Genomic DNA, 21661 nt, shown 5'->3' with positions numbered 1-21661 from the left:
TTCTAGGGTCTAAGAACTCCATTATCTTTAGTTTTTAAATGCCTTTGCTGAAGAGGGTGAGCATCAGAGTAGGGTGATCTAAGTTGAAGAAAGAATACCCTAGGGGAACAGTAAAATGGGGGTGGAGAAATTCTGCAGGGAGGGTAAGGGAAAGTTGAACATAAACCTTCATACAGTAACTTGCAGTGACAAGGGCTTGGAACTCGATGGGGTTATTAACATTGTCATTTCCACCCCTAGGTAATTCACCAGGCCACTCTCCTTCCATTCCAGATACTGCTTAACAAGGATCTATAATACTTAGAGATGTAAATGTACAATGTTCTCTCTCCTGGGGCTTGGTTGGATTTAATATGTCATGTCAGTCAATGTTCTCTGTGGTGCCTTCAGGGCATGGGATGCTTTATTTCTTTTTGAATTTATAACAGTGCAACATTCGGTTAGGCGGTCCAGGGTGTTCATAAAACCTGGGGGTGGGAGTGGGAAGGAGTAAGAGAAATGGAATTTATTTATTGAACACCTACTATGTGCCACGTATTGCTAAGCACTTTAGGTATATTTTATTTCATCTTCAAAATAACCTCAAGAAACGCCATTTATTATGTTCGTAGATAAAGAAATTGAATTCAGATGGTTAAGTGGCCTGCTCAAGGTCACAAAAACCAGGCTGAAATTTATACTGCTTCATGTAACCCGTTCCCCAAAGTTGGAAATTGAGACTCAAGGCATTGATTCAAGCAGCCTGTACCTATAGATGGTTGAGTCCCTAATCTTCCCCCACTGGGTTTCACTGCTGGAGGAAGGTCCCTGGTCCTGAGTGGCCTGGACTGCACCTCTCTGGAGGATGCACTGTCACATCAGTATGTGCATACTTGCCCCTGACCTTGCTAGATTATTATTTGTGGCCGCAAAGTGTCTCCCTTGCTCCCTTTTCCCTTTGGGCTGCGGAATTGAAGGGTTGGTAGAAGTCCTCTCCGATACGGTTGGGAGTTTGCAGACGGCCCCTGAGAGCTGGGGCGTTCCGAATTGGCTGAGCGCTCCGCGGGGAGGGCGGGGAGTTTGCCGAACGTCCCTGGCCGGAATCCCTGCCTTAGAGAGCTGCGAGCTCAGAAGCTGGAAGGAAGTTGGAGGGGTCCGTAAGGGAGGGAAGGAAGAAATTGCAGACAGACCCCGCGCCCTGGTCGGCTGAGCCCTGGAGGAACGTCTCTGCAGTGTCCAGGCCGACTGTGGACGCGCCGTGCGCGGCCCCGCCAGGGCTGAGAGTTTGCAGACTGTCCCTGCCGCGGCCCGCTCAGCGGCGGCCCTGCGGCTGCCGCGGCGGCCCCGGGCGCGATCCAGCCCAGGTAGCCGCGCCGCAGGCTCGGGGCGCCGCGACCCCGTGCCCCGCCGCGCCTTGGGCTCCCCTGGAGACAGCGGCTGGCAGGCACTCCCGGCTGCTGCTACCGCTCAAACAAGGAGGTGAGAGCCAGTGGGTCGGGGCGATCGCGTCGAAGCTCTCCATCTCCGCGGGGAGATGAACGTAGAAGGGACCGCTGAGGGCGCGGGGAGCTGGGCGCGGGGGTGGGGGAAGAGTCTGCACCGTGGGTTGCCCGTCTGGGGTCTTCCGCCCTCCGCTACCCGGCCGCCTGCCTGGGTGCCCTGGCCGGGTTGAGAGACCCGGGAGTGCGGCCGGGGATACGCCTTGAGGCGCCCACCTGCCCGGGGCAACCGCTTCCCAGGGGAGACTGCAGAGCTCCATGGCCCTTGGGAAGTGGGGGTTGTGGGCTTTTCAAGGGACTGTCCGGAGAAGGCTTTAGTTGCGCGGACTGGAGGCGAGCAGCCAGGGATGGTAGATGGGCGCTCGGACCCCGGAGGAGCTTGGTGGGGTCACGCTGAGGGTGTGGGCCGGGCTGGGGTGCCCGGGACCTGGGAGCGCAGGGCGGGCTCAGCCACCGGCCGCTGGGGAGTAAAAGAAGGAAGGCTGGCTCCTGGCCCCTGGGAAAGAGAGATGTGGGGGGCGGGTGCTCTGGTTCAGGGGGCCAGGGAAGCCTGGGGGTGCCCCCCACCCTTAAGGGACCTTCGCGAGCCGCGGATCCCGCCCGCGCGCTCTGGAGGCTGCCTGGCCGGAGAGGCTGCGGGGAGCGCAGAGCCCACACCCGCTCACACAATCCCCGAGAGCATGCTCAGTGCGGCCTTGGGAACTTCCTGCCTAGTCGCGAGCCGCCCAGGCCCCCTCCCGGCCCCCTCCCGGCCCTCGGCTGCCAAACTTGGGGGCGCGGCGCGCGTCGGTGGTCCTTTCGCCTCCTCGTCTTTGCCCGGCTCCCGGCGTTGCTCCCATCGGTCGTCCCTGCGGCTGAGAACGGGGGCGTGAATGTCGCCCCCAGCTTCCCGAGGCCAGGTCCGAGGCCGGGTGGCCAGAGGCATGGCGGTGAGGCCGCCTGATGTAAGGACCCGCTCGGGATGCGCTCGCCGCGCGCGCGGACCAGGCGCGGTGAGCAGACTGGATGGAAGGGGGTGTGTGAGCCCGGGGACGTTCGCGCGCACACACTTGCTGTCACACACAAAGCCGTGGTTTCGTAGCTGCCGCGCGGAAGAGAAAAGAGGTGGCGCTTGCATTGTCCGGCGGCGTTTGGAGCGCAGACAGGGTGCCGGGCGCTTGCGGGCTGAGGTAACCTGGCGATGCAGAGGGTTTTCAGAGATGCCCGAGTCGAGGTCTGGGGCCCGGTACTCCTGTCGCTGACTGCCAGGCCCGGCCCAGGGCGGACACCTCCCTCTGCACCCGGCCCTGACGGCCCAGTTAGGAACGGCTGGGCACTTTGGGGGCGGTGAAGTTGGGGAGGGGAAGGCTGAGGTTTGTGCGGGGTTCCCCAGGGAATGACAGTACTGCACCTGTAAACAACTGGGATCCGAGTGTTAGAGGTGGAATCTCATTCTAAAGAGGGGCGGGTGGGAAGCCGGTGCGCCCCGCCTCCGTTCATTGCCAGGACCTGAGCGACTCCGTGGGTTTTTATTTCGAGAGACACACCCACCGCCCCCCACCTCCCCCCTCCACCCGTCCCCCAGTTTAGCTACCTACATCCTGATCCTTAACTCGGATTAGAAGTTCTTCGATTTTGATTGGAGAAAATCACCAAAATGTTTTTCACGGACGGGTAAACCGTAACAGGTGTTTCTTAATAAATGAACTTTTATTCCTCCCGCCTACCTCGCCCCCCTACCCCCCCCCCCCCCCCCCCCCCCCCCCCCCCTCCAGCACAGATTCTTTTCGCTCTTATTGTTCAGGGCTGAGATAGGAAACCCTCACATTTGGTTAGCTCTGTTAGGATTACAGCAAAGCTCCGCTTTCTAGACTTTTTAGTTTCTTCAGTTACTAACTCGAAATCCATGTAGTCAACTTGAAGTAGAGAGACCCTGAGAAGAGGTGATGGCATTGGCAGAAGAGGGTGACCTTTTGCCTCTTTTAGGGACGGGGCGGGGGGGGGGGGGGGGGGGGGGAGAAGAAGGACCCTGCTCTGCCGGACCCCTGAATGGCAGACCTGGGTTTCTGGATAGAGGTTTGGTCTTTACATTTTTTCATCCCCTCCTTGGTTCCAGCCCACCTTCTCGAGTCTGGGATACTTGTGACTGGAGTCACTGGGAAAGGAGTTTACTGTACCAGTTTGGGACTTTGCAGGGTTCGAGCCTACACTAGCGGCTGCAGGTTGGTTTGAAGGTGCCTGCAGTGACAGGCAGGTGGGCTGGGTGGCTGTGCTCAGATCTGCTAGTGGCATCTGTGTGCCAGCAGCTCAAGCGTCTCTGAATTGCCTCAGGTGTGCACATCTCAAGTGCTTTTAGTACTCATATATATATATTCACACATCCGTACATGCATTTTTATAAAGAAGCATGTACACATGTATGTGCATATGCAGTGTTCTCTGGTAGCAGCTTGGGGCTGGAAGGGACCTTAGGAAATCACAGGAATTCAAATTTGCTCCCTTCCTGTTGAGTTTTCTCAGTTTAAACATCACCAATCAGCCTTTGCCCAGTTGGCCTCCAAAAGCATTGCAGCGCCAGAATCCCCATGATCCTAGCCCAGGGAGTGCCTTTGATTCCTGTGTATGAAGTGAGCCTCTTAATACTCCTGTGGCTTTAAGTCATTGCAGAGACTTAATGCTCTAAGTCATTGCAGAGTCACTCTCAGGTTGATTTTGGCAGGGGACAGATGGTGACCACTGTCCCCTGCAGAGCTATCTGGAAACTTGCCAGGAGCATTCATCAATAAGACCTTGTTTGGGAAGTTCTTGTCCTTTTGCACTCTGGTCCTCCAGGCAGGTAGTTGCTCTGCTCCTTCCCTAGAGGCCTAAAGAGCCGAGAGGATTCTTTCTTTTCTCCTCCTCGTGTGTCTTGGCCTCCTAGCTGTAGGAGGTTGGAGTGGCTGTTGAGGGTGGTGTTCTGCACTGATGTTACCACAGGAGGTCTTGGAAAAGTTGGTGCTGTGGGGGGCATGATCTCTGGGGGTTTGTTAGAGGGGATGTCAAATTTGGGGGAAGGGTTTTGGTGTCAGGTGAACTGTTAACAGATAGTTTTGGCTGAAGGAAGATGCGTGTGTTTCAGAATCTAGGTACTTTAAGAAAGAGAGAGGTAATGCCTTTGAGAGAGTGCCAGGTGGGTGACAGTTGAGAGTCTTACGTGAGAAATAAATTTGGTACTCGCCAGGGCACGTTTTACTAGGCTGCCTTTAAAGTTCATAATTGCTTTGAAGTATAGAGTCACTCTTAATGGCTGGAAGATGGTTAAACTTAAAAAAAAATTTTTTTCTTTAAATCAGAGTATGGTTGATTTACAATGTTGTATCAATTTCTGCTGTATAGCAAAATGACTCAGTCATACACATATATACATTCTTTTCTATATTCTTTTCCATTATGGTTTATTCCACAATATTGAATAGATGGCTAAACTTTAAGATTTCTGTTTGAAATTGAGTTAAGTTCTCCCCAACCCCATCTTCTTAAAGCTGCCAGTCTAAGCCATGCCCCTAAACAGTCAACACTCAAAGTCTGAGCATAGCTGTAAACCTCAGTGCCAGCTGAGGGTTTTCACTGAGTGTTTATCAGGCAGCCACTTTGAGCCGGGTTTGGTGGGTGCTGGTGCTGGGTATGAAGACGTCCTCCTTCAAAATTATCTTCTCACTTTTAATGCATCTGACTTTCTCTTTCCCTGTGTTAAGGCAAACTAATAGCCCTTGGAAAGTTGCCAAGATGGGTCCCAGGAGCCTTAGTCCTGTAACAATGTTCTCAGCTAGAAGAGTTGGAACTTGATCTGTGTTTGCCCACTTTGTTTGTGTGTGCGCTCAGTCATGTTGGACTCTGCAACCCCATGGACTGTATCCCACCATGTTCCTCTATCCATGGGATTTCCTAGGCAAGAACACTGGAGTGGGTTGCCATTTCCTCATTTTTTTCATTACCATAGTTAAGTCTATCCTTCCCTGACTTTGTCATATCTGGAAAGCTGTACGTGTGCCTGAGAAAGGTCATAGGAATCTTTTTTTCTTCAGAATCCCACAGTTCTCTTGTTTGAGCACCTACCCTTCTGGAAACAGGACAGGGGCCTTTCTGTCAGGGCCTTTGTCCAGCCTCAAATATCTGGACAGGCAGGGGGGTTAAGCTGTTGTGGCTGGTCTTGTGGGGGCAGTTCTCCCTTTAAACGCCACCCCCCACCACCACTGCCATGCCTGTGTTAATGCTTGCTGGACCTTGGCCCCAGCTGGGGCAGCAGCCTAGGATGGCTAAGGAGTATTGATCCCACCTTGTCGCCTATGAACTCAGCAGCCAGATGTACCCAAATACTTCCTTATCTGCAAGAGTTAAGTACTGCTGTTTGCAATTGATTTAGTTTGTTTAAAAATGTCATCACTTCAAGGTTATCTGTAGAAGAATAACAGCCTCACTGATTTTGCATCCCTTGGGGTTGCGGGTAGGTGCTGGTCCTTGAAGTAAGGTGTACTGTCCTCGACTCCTGCCTAAGCCCCGCCCACTGATCCGGCCTAAGCCCCGCCCACCCAGTCCTGCTCAAGCTCCGCTCACTAGTGCTGCATTCTCAGCCCAGCGCGCTAAGTCCTAGTGTGCTGGTAAGATGCTTTTTCTTTTTTTTAAAAAAAATAATATCCCACATGGAACAGTCTTCCAGTATAATAGTTTTGGATCTCTTTCATGTCTCTGTCCACCCATGAGAGTGTTTTCTGTTGGTGATCAGCAAAGATTGTATACTTCAGTTGCGTCGCTCAGTCATATCTGACTCTTTGCGACCCCATGGACTGCAGCATGCCAGGCCTCCCTGTCCATCGCCAGCCCCCGGAATTTACTCAAACTCATGTCCATCGAGTTGGTGATGCCATCCAACCATTTCATCCTCTGTCATCCCCTTCTCCTCCTGCCTTCAGTCGTTCCCAGCATCAGGGTCTTTTCAAATGAGTTAGTTCTTCAGATCAAGTGGCCAAAGTATTGGAGTTTCAGCTTCAGCATCAGTTCTTCCAATGAATATTTAGAACTGATTTCCTTTAGGATGGACTGGTTGGATCTCCTTGCATTCCAAGGGACTCTCAAGAGTCTTCTCCAACACCACAGTTCAAAAGCATCAATTCCTTGGCTCTCCGCTTTCTTTAATAGTCCAACTCTTACATCCATACATGACTACTGGAAAAACCATAGCTTTGACTAGGCGGACCTTTGTTGGCAAAGTAACGTCTCTGCTTTTTAATATGCTGTCTAGGTTGGTCATAACTTTTCTTCCAAGAGGTAAGCGTCTTTTAATTTCATGGCTGCAGTCACCATCTGCAGTGATTGTATATCTGGGTGGAAAAATGTCCAGAACAGGTGGGCAAGAAACTTGGAGAGATGGAGATGAAAAATGTATCTTCTATACCTGATGTGATGGCAAAGGCTTCATTTGTATCTTGTTTGCTCCTGGCTACAACACTGAGATGGAGACTATTGTTATTCCCAGTTTATACAGTAGGAAGACTGAGGTATTTGGGAGGTTATGAAAGCTGGCCAAGGTCATGCAAGCAGCTGGCTGAGGATTTGAACCTGGGTGGTCTAGGTCCAGGGTCCACATTGGCTTAGTTTTAGGCTAGCAAGCTCACCTTGTACTGGCCAGCTCCTTCTTTCCAACAAGGCCAAGAAGAGTCTTAGTCACTTGGGTTGGAAGGGACCTCAAGGAGATCCCCCGGGACCCCTTCTCTTTCTAGCTGCAGTCCTGGAGGTGTAGAGGAGCAGAAGGACCTGCTTGAAGTCTCCCTGCTTGATGACAGTGGCAAAGCCGGACCTTGGTCTCTTAGGAACAGTGATAACAACAGTGATAAAAGCAGATGTGTGCCTGCTTTGTTTATAGTCATGACGCAGGAAGAGAATGTGATGGTTATTTGACATCTGTCCCTCCCACTCCCAGCACCCTGTGTGCTCACATCCAGTCTCACCCTGCAGTCTGGTGGGGAGCAGGTGCGTGTGGCCCTGTCTTTTGTGCATACCCAAATAGAAGAATCTGAGCAACTTAAGAGCCTTTATATGAGGTGTTCCCTTGCTTATGTCACCTTATAAGTTTCACATCTTAGGGATATAGTCTGGGAAGGCTTTTACATTTTATTCTTAAATATTCATTCTCTGTCTCTGTGTCTTAGGGCTCCTGGCTGTGGTTTTTTGTTGTTTTTTTTTTTTTTGGCTGTGCTGGGTCTTTGTATCATGTGGGTTTCTCTAGTTGCCCTGTGGCATGTGGGATCTTAGTATCTGGACCAGGGATCGAACACTCGTCCCCTGCATTGGAAGGCGGATTCTTAACCACTGGACCACCAGGGAAGTCCCCTGCTTGGTGTTGATTTCCACCCTTTCGGGGTATGGGGTGGGCCAGAGGTAATCTGGCAGATGAGTCAGGGCTATGCCCCAACATTTCCAATGAAAGGCCTGTAAGGATGTTTCCCCAGTGTCTCTGGGATCCTAGATAGAGCTGAAGTCTCACAAAATATTCCTTTGACCACAGAGTTTTTCATATTTCGTGGAATTTTTCCATCAAGTGTACCATCGAGTGCTGTTTCTCTTCATTTTATTCCTTATATTTGACTGGCCTCACATTAGGCACGTCATTGTTCTCACCTGTTCTTGATTCTGAACTTTTGTGGTTAATAAATAGTCCCAGCTGTTCATGGCAGAGAAGGCAATGGCACCCCACTCCAGTACTCTTGCCTGGAAAATCTCATGGACGGAGGAGCCTGGTGAGCTGCAGTCCATGGGGTTGCTGAGAGTCAGACACGACTGAGCGACTTCACTTTCACTTTTCACTTTCACTTTTCACTTTCATGCATTGGAGAAGGAAATGGCAACCCACTCCAGTGTTCTTGCCTGGAGAATCCCAGGGACGGGGGAGCCTGGTGGGCTGCCGGCTATGGGGTCGCACAGAGTCAGACACGACTGAAGCGACTTAGCAGCGGCAGTAGCAGCAGCTGTTCATTGAGTTTAAAGTCTAGGCCTGGGCAGGGCCCACACAGAAGAGTTAAATTCAGTTAAAACAAATATGCAAATGAAGAACACATTCATTCAGCCCATGCGACTGCTTTGGGCTTTAATTTTTACATTAGAGACTAAGTGGGGATTGAACAAACTCAAGTGTTCCGTTCAGTCCTCAAATTTCGTATAATCTTGCTGCTGCTGCTATTGCTGCTGCTAAGTCGCTTCAGTCATGTCCGACTCTGTGCGACCCCATAGACAGCAACCCACCAGGCTCTCCCATCCCTGGGACTCTCCAGGCAAGAGTACTAGAGTGGGTTGCCATTTCCTTCTCCAATGCGTGAAAGTGAAGTCACTTAGTCGAGTCCGACTCTTAGCGAACCCATGGACTGCAGCCTACCAGGCTCCTCTGCCCATGGGATTTTCCAGGCAAGAGTACTGGAGTGGGGTGCCGTTGCCTTCTCCGGCGTATAATCCTACACATGTGGCAAAGGAGGTGTAGAATAAAGAAATAAAACAGCGGTATTGAACAAAAGGAGATTGAGGAGAAGCTCAAGTTGTTTTTGCTTTTGCTGGCACACTCTTTAGTAGACAGTTGAACTGTTTACCTAAGAAGATCTAGCCCTCTACCCTCACTGTCTTTTGGGATATGTGTTTTTGTATGTTTAGAATAAAAGGTTGTGGTCCTTCTCAGCCTAAAAATAACCTGCTTCCCCTAGTGAAGCTATTTTTCCCCTCTTGGGAAGTTGAGATTCAAAGAGCAGAAGATGACCAGACTCCTGGAGTTCTCTGGTTCCCCAGCACAGCACCCTCGAGACCCAGCACAGCACCCTCAAGAAAGCGGCTAAGTGTTGATACTGCCACAAGCTGGGCCAGAGTCTGTTTACGTACCTTCATTATTGCTTCCCTATGAAATAACTATGTTGAAAGAATAGAGACTTTGACGACAATCTCCTTGAAGCTGCTTTTCCTTTTTCCTTTGGCCATCTGTTATTTTCAACTTTAATTTTTTCATATACTAGTATTTATTCTAATGAGTTTCCCTGGTAGCTCAGCTGGTAAAGAATCCGTCTGCAGTGCAGGAGACCCTGGTTCGACTCCTGGGTTGGGAAGATCCCCTGGAGAAGGGATAGGCTACTCGCTCCAGTATTCTTGCCTGGAGAATGCTCATGGACAGAGGAGCCTGGAGGGCTACAGTCCATGGGGTTGCAAAGAGTCGGAAACGACTGAGCAACTCAGCACATTCCAATGAGAAATGTTCTCAATGACCAGTTCTTTCTTTCACGCATCTCGTTTAGGAAAGCACTGTTTATACCTCTTGCTAAATACAATCTTTTTGTTTTCCTTCTTTTTTTTCCCTTAGTACTTGTGTTCGCTATACTTCTCTCACCCCATCTCCTAGAATTTTTCTCCATCTCCCTCCCCAGTAATGTTCATCATATGAGGAGTTGTTGTTGTGTAGTCTCTGAGTTGTGTCCAACTCTTTTGCAACCCCATGGACTGAGGAATCCTCGGTCTTAATTGAGATCTTTGCAAGCCTAGCTTCCAGCCCCTCTGTCCATCAGAATGGCCTACCTTCCTTAACAGAATTTTCAGCTCCAGGGGCTAAGGATGGTCAGTTTCTCCCTCCTCCCCTTCTATCATGTCTAACTGCTGTGCTTGCTAGATTTAAAGGCAACATTATGTTGGGCCTCCTTGGTGGCTCAGATGGTTAAAGAATCTGCCTGCAGTGCAGGAGACCCAAGTTCAATCCCTGGGTTGGGAAGATCCCCTGGAAAAGCAAATGGCAAACCACTCTAGTATTCCTGCCTGGGAAATCCCATGGACAGAGGAGCCTGGTGGGCTACAGTCCACAGACTCGAAAAGAGTCAGACATGACTGAGGGACTAACACTTTCACTTTCATGTGGGTACTTTTTCACTGTACTAGATAAATACAGGACAGTGTAATTTTCTTGGGCAAATATTATCAACTTTCTTCTATATGTCCACCATTCCTTATTTCCTATTCTGATGGGAGCGCCAGAAAGGGAGAGTTTCCCGCCACCATCCTCCTCCCCCACCCCAGGTTGGTTAAAAAATTGCATCTGGCCCCAAGGGTTTCTAAGCAAGGAGCCAGGCTCTATAGGCATGACGCCGCATTGCCTCGCAGAGGGCGTGACCCCACAGTCATGTGATCAGCTGGGCAGCACAGGTAAGCTGCTGCTCAGGCAGCGCAGGTCTCTGTGCAGTTAGCCAGCTGTCCTCGGGCAGGTCACCTCACTGCTCTGTGACTCTGGTTTCTCATCTGTTATGTGAGGCATCTTTTAGTGTCTCCTGCATCTGTGGGATTCTACTAGTCTGACTTGTTGGCTGAGCCCAGCATACTCATCTGCTGTAGACTGTTTAATCTATCAAGGGTATTCTTAAGTGTGTTCCTTTTTTTTTTTTCGCATGCCAGCACCACATGAGAATCTTGGTTCCTTAACTGGGGATTGAGCTCTTGCTCCCTGCAATGGAAGCAGGAAGACTTAATCACCGGACTGCCAGGGAAGTTCCAAAAAGTCTCTGATTTTGAGTTCCTCTTTGGCTGTGGCTTGGAGTTCTGTTTTTTAAATCCATCATTTAAATCCATCATGTACATTTGGGTGTACACATTTTTCTCCCTCTTTATGAGCATTATTTGTGGGCTCATGAAGTCTCATAAATTGTGACTGTGTGTGTGTGTTCATGTCCACACACCACTACGGCTTGTTACCTTATCGTCATATTATCTACAAACAGAAATGAATGTGATCAGAGTTGGAACTGCATCTCTGAAACAGCCCTCAGTTAAATGAAACCTTTAGGAAGTTTCTGTGGAAGTATTTTTAAAATACGTTTTTTCTCCTAGTACATGCTTGTCAGTTATAACCAGGGATCTTTGGAGATAGTGTGGATAAGTAATGATTTTATTGTACTTCCTTGTAGACTGCAATAACGTGTTTTCCCTGATAATGAGTTGCTTATTCTGTCATACTGCCTTTTCTTTAATTGCCCTGATAACCAGAATCAGATGCAGCTTTCCTTTTTTATGCCATGCTTGGTTAGTGCTTTCTGGATTCCATAGTTTCTTTTTCCTGGTTCAGGGGCTCTGAGGGACTTTCCTATTTCCTCACTGTCAGCCTCTCTATGAAGATGACAAGATTACATCATCTTTCTGTCACTGCTATAACAAATAACCACAGACTTGATGGCTTAAAGCAACATAAACTATTGATTTATTATGCTGTGGGTCAGAGGTCAACAGGGGTCTCACCGGTTAAAACCAAGGTGTGCACTCCTGGAAGCTGTAGGGGAGAATCCTTTTCCTTGCCTCATTTAGCTTCTAGCAGCCACTCACATTCACAGGCTCGTGCCTCGTTCCTCCAGCATCAAAACCAGCAGTGTTGGGCTGACTCCTTGTCACTCTGCCATCAAACTGGGACCACAGCTTGGAAAGATTCCTTGACTGCAATGGCACCCCACTCCAGTACTCTTGCCTGGAAAATCCCATGGACGGAGGAGCCTGGTGGGCTGCAGTCCATGGGGTCACTAAGAGTCAGGCACCACTGAGTGACTTCACTTTCACTTTTCACTTTCATACATTGGAAAGGAAATGGCAACCCACTCCAGTGTTCTTTCCTGGAGAATCCCAGGGACAGAGGAGCCTAATGGGCTGCCGTCTATGGGGTCACACAGTCAGACAGACTGAAGCGATTTAGCAGCAGCAGCAAGGATCTATATGATTAGATTGGGCCCACCCAGATAATCCCAGATAATCTCATTTGAAGGTCCTTAACTTCATCATACCTCTCCTGTTAATAGCATATTCACAGGCTCCAGGGTTTAGCATGTGAACATCCTTGGGGCCATATTCCTGCCTGCCACAGTCCCCAAAACTCTTTGTAAAGAAATGACTTTTTAGTTATTATGTAAAGGAACTGTTCTTTTCTGTTAAGAAACTTTACTCCCCAGAAAATTTGCCTATCTCCTTATTCCTCATCTTTTTGAATATACTTAGCTATTCGCAAACACACAGTGTCTAAGTTTTGAGTTCTGAGATAACCAGACACTGACCTACACATGTTCTGTGTTCCAGCTCATATTATGTTAGAAGTTGCTGTGATGAGGAAACTGAGGTGCAAAGGAGACTTGCCCAGGGTCAGGTAGCCAAAAGTGGCAGAGCCAGGCTGAGAAAGTGGATCTCATTGATTCCAAAGCCTGTGTTCTTTTCACTCTGCCTTCCTGCCTTAGGAGTGATAATGGAAAACCAGAATGAGAAATGATAATGGGAAAACTAAAATAATGTAAAATCTCTCTGTTTCTGCCAAGGTGGTGACAAACAGTAATAATGTCTGCAGCAGAGTGATTGCTCTAACGGCCCCGATTAGTGGCCTCCTTCTTTGTGTCCACACTCTTTGCCTTGTAACTTATAGTCCCCATCCCTCTCCCCTACTACTGGCCTCATGACTACTTTGGCCCCTGGGATGTTAGCTGATGCCACATAAACAGAGTTTAAGAGCCTACGCATTTCTATTGCCTTTTGCACAGCTAGGCGTGCTCACTCAGATCCCTGCCACCCCCAGGAAAGTGTGCCCGGGCTAGTCTAAGGGAGGGACTGAGAGATGCAGGGGAATGAGCCAAATTGTTTCAGTTGAGGCCTTTCTGGACTAGCTGGCTCCCAAGTGAATGACCAGATGCTCAAAGTCTCCAGAGCTTATCTTGCCAAGATCTGTCCTAGGTCATCAGAACCAGCTAGCTGACGTGTAGAGTTGCAGAAAGCGTTGATGATTATTTTAAGCCACAGAGTTCTGGGGAAGTGTGTTATGCAGCTCTTGCTAACTGATATATAGTTTATATCAGATGTTTGCAGAGCATAAGTAGTGATTTTAATGTCCTTTTGAAGACCATTTTGGACTACTTGTAACTAATTCATATTCTTTTTTCAAAATTTTGATACATTTAAAAAATATTTTTAAGATTATATGTTAGACTCAAGAACTTGCCCATTATTTCTACCCTTTTTTCTTTACTTTTTTTGGGGGAACGGGGGAACATGAAAGTCTTTAATCTCTTACCAGTTTCAGTCAGAAGCAAACTTGTGTTTTTCTTTTCAGATTCTTTTTATCGTTTCTAATATGGTGGCTTTTGACCCTCAGCCTACAGTAAGAAATACGTATTTACTAAAAGCTCACATATACAGATGTGTATGTTGTTCAGTTGCTAGGTAGTGTCCGACTCTTTGCGACCCCATGAACTAGAGCACACCAGGCTTCCCTGTCCTTCACTAGCTCCCAGAGTTTGCTCAAACTGGTGTCCATTGAATCAGTGATGTCATCCAACCATCTCATCCTCTGCCACCCCCTTCTTCTATTGCCTTCAGTCTTCCCCAGCATCGGGGTCTTTTACAATTAGTTGGCTCTTCACATCACATGGCCAAAATACTGGAGCTTCAGCTTCAGCATCAGTCCTTCCAATGAATATTCAGGACTGATTTCCTTTAGGATTGATTGGTTTCATCTCCTTGCCTTCCAAGGGACTGTCAAGAAGCTTCTTCAACACTACAGTTTGAAATGTGTTGCAGCAAGAAAAGTTTCATGAGACAGTACCTATCCTCTCTCCTCATGGCCTCTAATATATTCTGCTATATTTTATTTGTTTAAAAAATGCTGGTCAGGAGTCAGCACCATGGCCTGCAGCCCATTTTGTAAATAAGGTCTGGTTGGAACACAGCCAATCCCCTTTGTTCATGATTTGTTTATGGCTGCTTTCAAGCTGCAGTGACAGAGTCAAGAAGTTGTAACAGAGGTTATCTGGCCTGCAGAGCCCAAGGTATCATTACACTTCGGCTCTTGAAGGCAAAGTTTTCTGACCCCCTGTTCCGAATTGGTTCCGTAACCCATGGCTGACCTGTGATCCTCCATTTAGAAGACACACTGTTTAAGGGGCCATTAGCTGTCCCCATAATGCATCTGGAAGTTACACTAAACAAATCCAGCAGATGTGAAAACTAACGCTTTTCCTGTGTCACACGCAAGCTCTCTGGTTTATTCACTTAGATTCAACAATTAAGTTTTTGCTATTAATATTTAATGTTATACCTGATTGACTTATATAGGAAACTTTTAAAGGGTTTTGAAAATGTTTCATTATAAGCATGCTCCCCTTCTTTCTAATTTAAATGAGGCTTTCTTGTGGAAAGTAGCTGGAATTTTAAAATGGACACAAATTCTATTCAAGTGCTAGTTATTTATTCATTAGACTCCAGCAGTGCCTCTTTTTGTGATATAATGGAGTCCATTAGCGGGAAAAGGTTGGAAAACAGTCACCTTGGGTTCTTTCAGAACCCCTTTGTGGCACCTAGTCCTTACTGTCACATTTCTGAATTAGTATTATTTTTGAGCATAATAAAATTTAGAGACATCAAATCATGGACTTCTGGAATTGAAAAGACTTTGGAAAAAAAAAAATACATATATATTTTTTTTACTGAGAAATTTGTTGTTGCTCAGTTTCTTAGTCATGTCTGACTCTTTACCACCCCATGGACTGCAGCACACCAGGCCTTCCTGTCCATCACCATCTCCCGACACTTGCTCAAACTCATGCCCATTGAGTCGGTGATGCCATCCAACCATCTTATCCTCTGCTGTCCCCTTCTCCTCCTGCCTTCAATCTTCCCCAGCATCAGGGTCTTTTCCAGTGAGTCAGTTCTTGGCATAAGTTGGCCAAAGTATTGGAACTTCAACTTTAGCATCAGTCCTTCCAATGAATATTTGACTGATTTCCTTTAGGATTGACTGGTTTGATCTTCTTGCAGTCCAAGGGACTCTCAAGAGTTTTCTCCAACACCACAGTTCAAAAGCATCAGTTCTTCAACTCTCAACTTTCACATCCATTCATGACTGCTGGAAGAACCATAGCTTTGACTATATGGACCTTTGCTGGCAAAGTAATGTCTCTGCTTTTTAATATGCTGTCTAGGTTGGTTATAGCTTTTCTTTCAAGGAGCAAGTTGGCACAGCTCCAAGTCTAAACCACACCCCTGTTCTCAGATAACTCATGAATGTTTCTCCCACCCTTTTCAAATCCTTTTACCTCCACCTTCCTATATATTCGATGTCTCTGGCCAAGTTGGGTTAAATTGACTTCTGAACTAGGTTCCCGCTTCATTTTTTGGCCATTAAAGCAGCAATGACTTTATTATTGGCTGTGCAAATCTGGTTAAAAAAAAAAAGAACCTAGGCTGAGACAAGGGGCCTCTGCCTAGGTTAAGACTCCAGCCCGGGTCTGGTTGACCAGTTTGGTTACAAGGTGATCTTGGATACAAAACCCATTTGTTACCTGAACCTAGAGACCTAGCTTACACATGAGGAGTATTTTGCATGTTTCAAATAAATGTTGACTTTTCCAGTCCGTGAAGAAAGATTGTGGTTTGTTTATTGGGAAATTTACCATGAGGAAAATCACATGGCATCACCACATCACCTGTGTTAGTCAACACTTGTAGCTCACCTGGTTTTTGACACAAGCATCTAACTTCTTAAGCCTTCTAGATTGGTTTTGTCCAACTAATTGCATATTGAAATACAGGTTTAGTTTGTTATAAATTATTTTCCTTTTAGTCTCATTTGCATCTGGTCCCATCACTTCATGGGAAATAGATGGGGAAACAGTGGAAACAGTATCAGACTTTATTTTTTGGGGGCTCCAAAATCACTGCAGATGGTGATTGCAGCCATGAAATTAAAAGACTCTGACTCCTTGGAAGAAAAGTTATGACCAACCTAGATAGCATATTCAAAAGCAAAGACATTGCCAACAAAGGTCCTTCTAGTCAAGGCTATGGTTTTTCCAGTGGTCATGTATGGATGTTAGAGTTGGACAGTGAAGAAAGCTGAGCGCCGAAGAATTGATGCTTTTGAACTGTGGTGTTGGAGAAGACTCTTGAGAGTCCCTTGGACTGCAAGGAGATCCAACAAGTCCATTCTAAAGGAGATCAGCCCTGGGTGTTCTTTGGAAGGAATGATGCTAAAGCTGAAACTCCAGTACTTTGGCCACCTCATGGGAAGAGATGACTCATTGGAAAAGACTCCGATGCTGGGAGGGGTTGGGGGCAGGAGGAGAAGGGGACGACAGAGGATGAGATGGCTGGATGGCATCACTGACTCAATGGACGTGAGTCTGAGTGAACTCTGGGAGTTGGTGATGGACAGGGAGGCCTGGCGTGCTGGGATTCATGGGGTCGCAAAGAGTTGGACACGACTGAGCAACTGATCTGATCTTACTATTAAAGCAGTAAATACATATGTTTGAAAATGTGTTCAGGAAGTTTATCTAAGAATTGATTTCAGGAAGTAAAGAGGTGGAAGTTTGCTGTAAGCCTTGAGCTTTGGGGCTTATAGAGTTTATACCACAGCACTAGGTCAAGTGATCTGGAAAGAAATTCCCCTCTACCTATGAGTCAACTGAATTGAATAACTGTGTTTCTCCACATTTGAAACAATTTACTTTTAATTGGAAGGTAATTGCTTCACAATGTTGTATTGGGTTTCTGTCCTACAACAACCTGTTAAATAACCCTTAACACAGAGCCCACAGAGAAAAAAAGAATAGGGATGCTGACCCCATCCTGCTCCTTCCAAGAGACTCTCCTGGGTGTAGATCCTCCCCTCCCCGCCCCTTATCAGCAGCTGAGGCTCCTGCTGGGTTCAGGTTCTAATGTAGATCTCAGTGATTCTGGAAGAGCCTGAAGAGTAGGGGAGGAAATGAGATTATCGCCTGAGTTTTCATGTGAACTACTACAGGCCTCTTTGCAAGAGATTCAAGGGGATCTGTGAGCTTGCATCGAAAAATATCACACCTTGATTTTCACACCCTTTTGACCAAAATTGAGCAATCCCTTAACTTCTGGATATTGGTCATGATCCACAGTAATATTGGCATTGTTTGCAACTTTGTCACCAATAGAAATTTGATATTTTTGTATCACATTTTAGGTATCTAACAGATAACCTTGAAATGTCACGCTCATTATGACTTAGAAATTACAGTGGTTATTACATGCTGCTGCTCCTGCTGCTAAATTGCTTCAGTCGTGTCCGACTCTGTGCGACCCCATAGATGGCAGCCCACCAGGCTCCCCCGTCCCTGGGATTCTCCTGGCAAGAACACTGGAGTGGGTTGCCATTTCCTTCTCCAATGCATGAAAGTGAAAAGTGAAAGTGAAGTCTCTCAGTCGTGTCCGACCCTCAGCGACCCCATGGACTGCAGCCTTCCAGGCTCCTCCATCCATGGGATTTTCCAGGCAAGAGTACTGGAGTGAGGTGCTATAACCTTCTATGTATTAACAAAGAAGCAAATGTGTTACTATGTTACAATTTTAAAAGTTTTCTCTAATTCTATGTATTTTATGCATTTCAAGCATTTGGAGGAGTACCACCTCCTCAATCTGTGTAGGTCTGGGTGGTACAGAAATTGTGTAGTAGAACTGGGGAGTCCTTGAGACACTACAACCCCACACTGTGCCTTGTCTCTTGCTTTCACTGGGGAGTTGACTACCTCCTGACTCAGCCTTTCCCCAAGACAGCCAGGTATGGGTGTGTAGGGGGCGTGGAGTTATCTCCAGTTGGCTTTTTCTTCCTAGACCTGGTCAAAGAACGGTTCTTGGTTTGCCCTTGGCTCATTCTCTTATCAGACACGAGGAGGCAAGATTGTCAGAACAGTCTTCAGGGAAGGCTTGTATTGATCAGTACAAGGTACAAGATGCATTTAAAACCAAATGTATCAATCGTCTGAATCTGGAACAGAAGTGTGATTTCTGGTTGAGCTTTTCAAGTGGAGAAAAACCATAGACATCCTGCAGGAAAATTCCCTGTGTACAGCCTAACTTCTGTTATCCTCTTTGTGTGTTTCAGAGTTTAGAATCACAGGACTCTAAGAAGTAGCCCATTGCTCAAGAAGTAGATCACTCAATTCGCTGCCTTGGTGTTTTCCTAATTTGTGGGAAAAGGACCATTTCCCAGCAAGTAGGGTTTGGAGTGGAGGTAGACAGCTTCATAAGGGGTGCCCTTTGTCCTGGGTGCTACCTTGCTGCCCAGCAAGTCCGCCCTAGAGGGTGCCGTGCCCCAGCTGTAACTGGATTTCTGGGAGTGGTGTAAGTCTTTTTCTGTTACTAGAAACTTCAGTGGGGAGGAACTGTCTTGACCTCAGAATAGCCTGCTGTTGTTCCTTGATGTCCTCCAGACGCAGTTACTGCTGTGCTGCTATGTACATCTTTTTTGTCCCACAGCTTCTATATTTAGAGCCTGAAAACGCTGAAAATTTCCTTTCTATTTCTTTAGAAGTTGAGCACAAGAGGGATCTTTACACATGCAATACTAATAATACCTTGAGCAACCATATTACATAATGGAATTGTATTTGTTCATTTTGTGTTTCAGAAAATATTATGATTTAAGACTGGAATCGAATAGTTTCAAATGTCGCGTCTTCACGAAGGCGTGTTACAGCTGGGGCATAGCACCCTCTAGGGCAGACTCACTGAATGGCAAGGTAGCACCCAGGACAAAGGGCACCCCTTATGAAGTTGTCAGCCTTCACCCCAAACCCTACTTTCTGGGAAATGGTCCTTCCCCCATAAATGAGGAAAACACCCGGTCACCAATTAATTGTATGACCTATTTCTTGGGCAGTGGACTACTTCTTTGGGTTTAGGTGTTGATCATATTTCTCATTGATCAAAACCACTACCTTGAAGTAAGATCAGCCCCATTACAAGGTCTTGTTCCTGCTCATGTGAACATAGGTGTCTTTAACAAGCTGTCAGTGAAGTGATAGCATTTTTCTTTCTCTCTCTTTGTAAAAAGGGAACAACACATGCTTCCTGAACTGATGATGCTATTACAGATGCAAGTGGAAGATTGTGGGTACTATTTGGCTTAATTTTTAAAATGGGATACGTTGGATCCTTTTATTGAGAAACTATCCTATCATTGGATTGGTAAGGCCAGTGTTTTTTGGTTCAAGAAAGCAAGAAATTCACCAGGCTCATTGGCTGAGGGATGCAGCTTTCACTCAGTTAAAAGGATCTCTTATCCCTCCCCTGTTCCTGTTTTGAGCCACAAGCACTTGGCTTACTTTTCACAGAGGTTTGGTTTGGGGGTAATTTTGATCTTAATCCTACCTTTGTGGAGAGATTAAATGAAGTCCTGAAGATCTAGAGAATAGGAACTAAAATGTCCATAAGTGATTCGCCTGCTGGCCAGAGATGGCAGAATTAATTGTGTGGCTGCTGGACACAGATGCCAGTTCCATTGTATAGATTTTGTCACAATGAAAAATGGAAAATGCAGGTCCTGTCTTCAAACTGACAATCTAAAGGTGAAGATCTCACAGAATAACGCCTTTTCCAGAAGGTGGACCTCTTGAGCATGTAACTAGTGTTTGCAGGAATACTGGGCCCTCCTGGGAACCAAGCCTTGAGGACACTGTCTCATTTCATGCTCATGACAGCCTTGTAAATTAGAATCTTTCGTTTTCATTGAACAAATGTGAAACCAAAGTATGGGAAAGTTAAATGTCCTGTCTTGAGTGACTCACATAACTATAAGGTGATCATATAATTTATCATCCAAACCTGAGCAGTCTTTTTTTTTTTTAATTACTTATTTGGCTGCACTAGGTCTTGTTGCACTCAGGATCTTTCATCTTCATTTTGGCAGGAGGGATCTTTAGTTGAGGCATTCGAACTCTTAGTTGCAGCATGTGGAATCTAGTTCCCTGGCCAGGGATCTAATCAGGGCCCCCTGCATTGGGAGTACAGAGTCTTAGCCACTGGACCACCAGGGAAGTCTTGAAACATGAACACTCTTGAGAGTGAAAGGGGTGCTATTAAATTAATGATGAAGCTAGGATAACAGCCATAAATGGGGACATGTGGCCCCCTTACTAATACAGAAGGTACAGATTGGGGGTTTAATTCAGATCTGATTCCAGAGCCTGTCTGCTCACCTGTATTTAATTAGATGCATTAAATTGGGCTGCTACAAATAAATTGTTAAGGCACTTATTGAATAAACTTCTGAAGGTGAGTTCCGCACTGGTTAGAGAGACAAAGAGAAATTCCTCTTAGGCTAGGTTAAAGTTTCCTTTGGCAAGAAAAAGGTCAACTAGAGATCTTTCATGGAAAAGGCAATGGCAACCCACTCCAGTACTCTTGCCTGGAAATCCCATGGGCGGAGGAACCTGGTGGGCTGCAGTCAATGGGGTTGCAAAGAGTCGGACACGAGTGAGCGACTTCACTTTCACTTTCATGCATTGGAGAAGGAAATGGCAAGCCACTCCAGTGTTCTTGCCTGGAGAATCCCAGGGACGGGGGAGCCTGGTGGGCTGCCGTCTATGGGGTCACACAGAGTCGGACACGACTGAAGCGACTTAGCAGTAGCAGCAACAGAGATCTTTCATATAAAAAGGTAAAAGAGGTTTTGTTGGAAAGGCAGATGGTTTTTCTCTTCTGGAAAAATGGTTTTTCCTTTTGTTGTTGTTGAAAAAAATGGGTCTGCTGTAGCATTTCCAAGAAAGATAGAGAAAGACTCATAAAATTCCATATGTAGGGTAAACATCTTCAGAGTCAGTGGTTGTTGCCATAAAGGGTAATATAATGAATTCTCCATGGTAAGGTGGGTAGGTCCTTTACTACCCTTGTCTTTAGTACTCTGTCTGTGACTGTTATTAACAAGGCAGATCTGTGTGGTATAACCATTACTGTGAGATTTTAAGATAAAAGTCCTCACATTTAAATATATTGCACTCCCAGGATTGGATACCCTGGCTTGTGACGAGCCTCTGTGAGCCTCAGATATGCTTGTGTGAATACAACTAGCAGAAGTGCAGGCACAAAGGTAGGTAAAACTCAAGGTACTTGAAACTGATCGTACAGCCTGACCACGGAAGATAATAAAGAACATTACACAGCACTCCGGGATTTATGTTTTCTCTGTGTCTCATTCTCTTGCCACCTTCCAGGCAAGTTGAGGTGTGAAAACGAAAGTTTCCTAACAGAACACTGCTGTAAATCCCATGGCCTCTAAAAACATCTGCTGGATTGCCGCTTGTCATCAAGTCAGTGATGCCAGAGAATGGCATGCCATTCAAAGGCCGCTGCTGGGAACCAGGGCAAGCTGGCCCGGTGGGGAAGAG

General features: G+C 46.8%; 1 protein-coding gene across 6 annotated transcripts in view; it reads left to right on the top strand.

Moving 5' to 3' along the window:
* Positions 1-1076: 1076 nt before the first annotated feature.
* Positions 1077-21661, top strand: part of MGAT5 (alpha-1,6-mannosylglycoprotein 6-beta-N-acetylglucosaminyltransferase) — a 397375-nt gene continuing 376790 nt past the window's right edge. For all 6 annotated transcript variants that reach the window (XM_070799867.1, XM_070799869.1, XM_019973660.2 and 3 more), the window contains exon 1: positions 1077-1458. The gene's annotated coding sequence lies outside the window, so the exon portion shown is untranslated. The remainder of the gene's footprint in view (positions 1459-21661) is intronic.

This window comes from Bos indicus, chromosome 2, assembly GCF_029378745.1.
Source record: "Bos indicus isolate NIAB-ARS_2022 breed Sahiwal x Tharparkar chromosome 2, NIAB-ARS_B.indTharparkar_mat_pri_1.0, whole genome shotgun sequence".
In the NCBI taxonomy this organism is placed as follows: Eukaryota; Metazoa; Chordata; class Mammalia; order Artiodactyla; family Bovidae; genus Bos; species Bos indicus.
The sequence above is the reverse complement of the archived record's forward strand: the minus strand, read 5'-3'. Positions and strand labels throughout refer to the sequence as shown.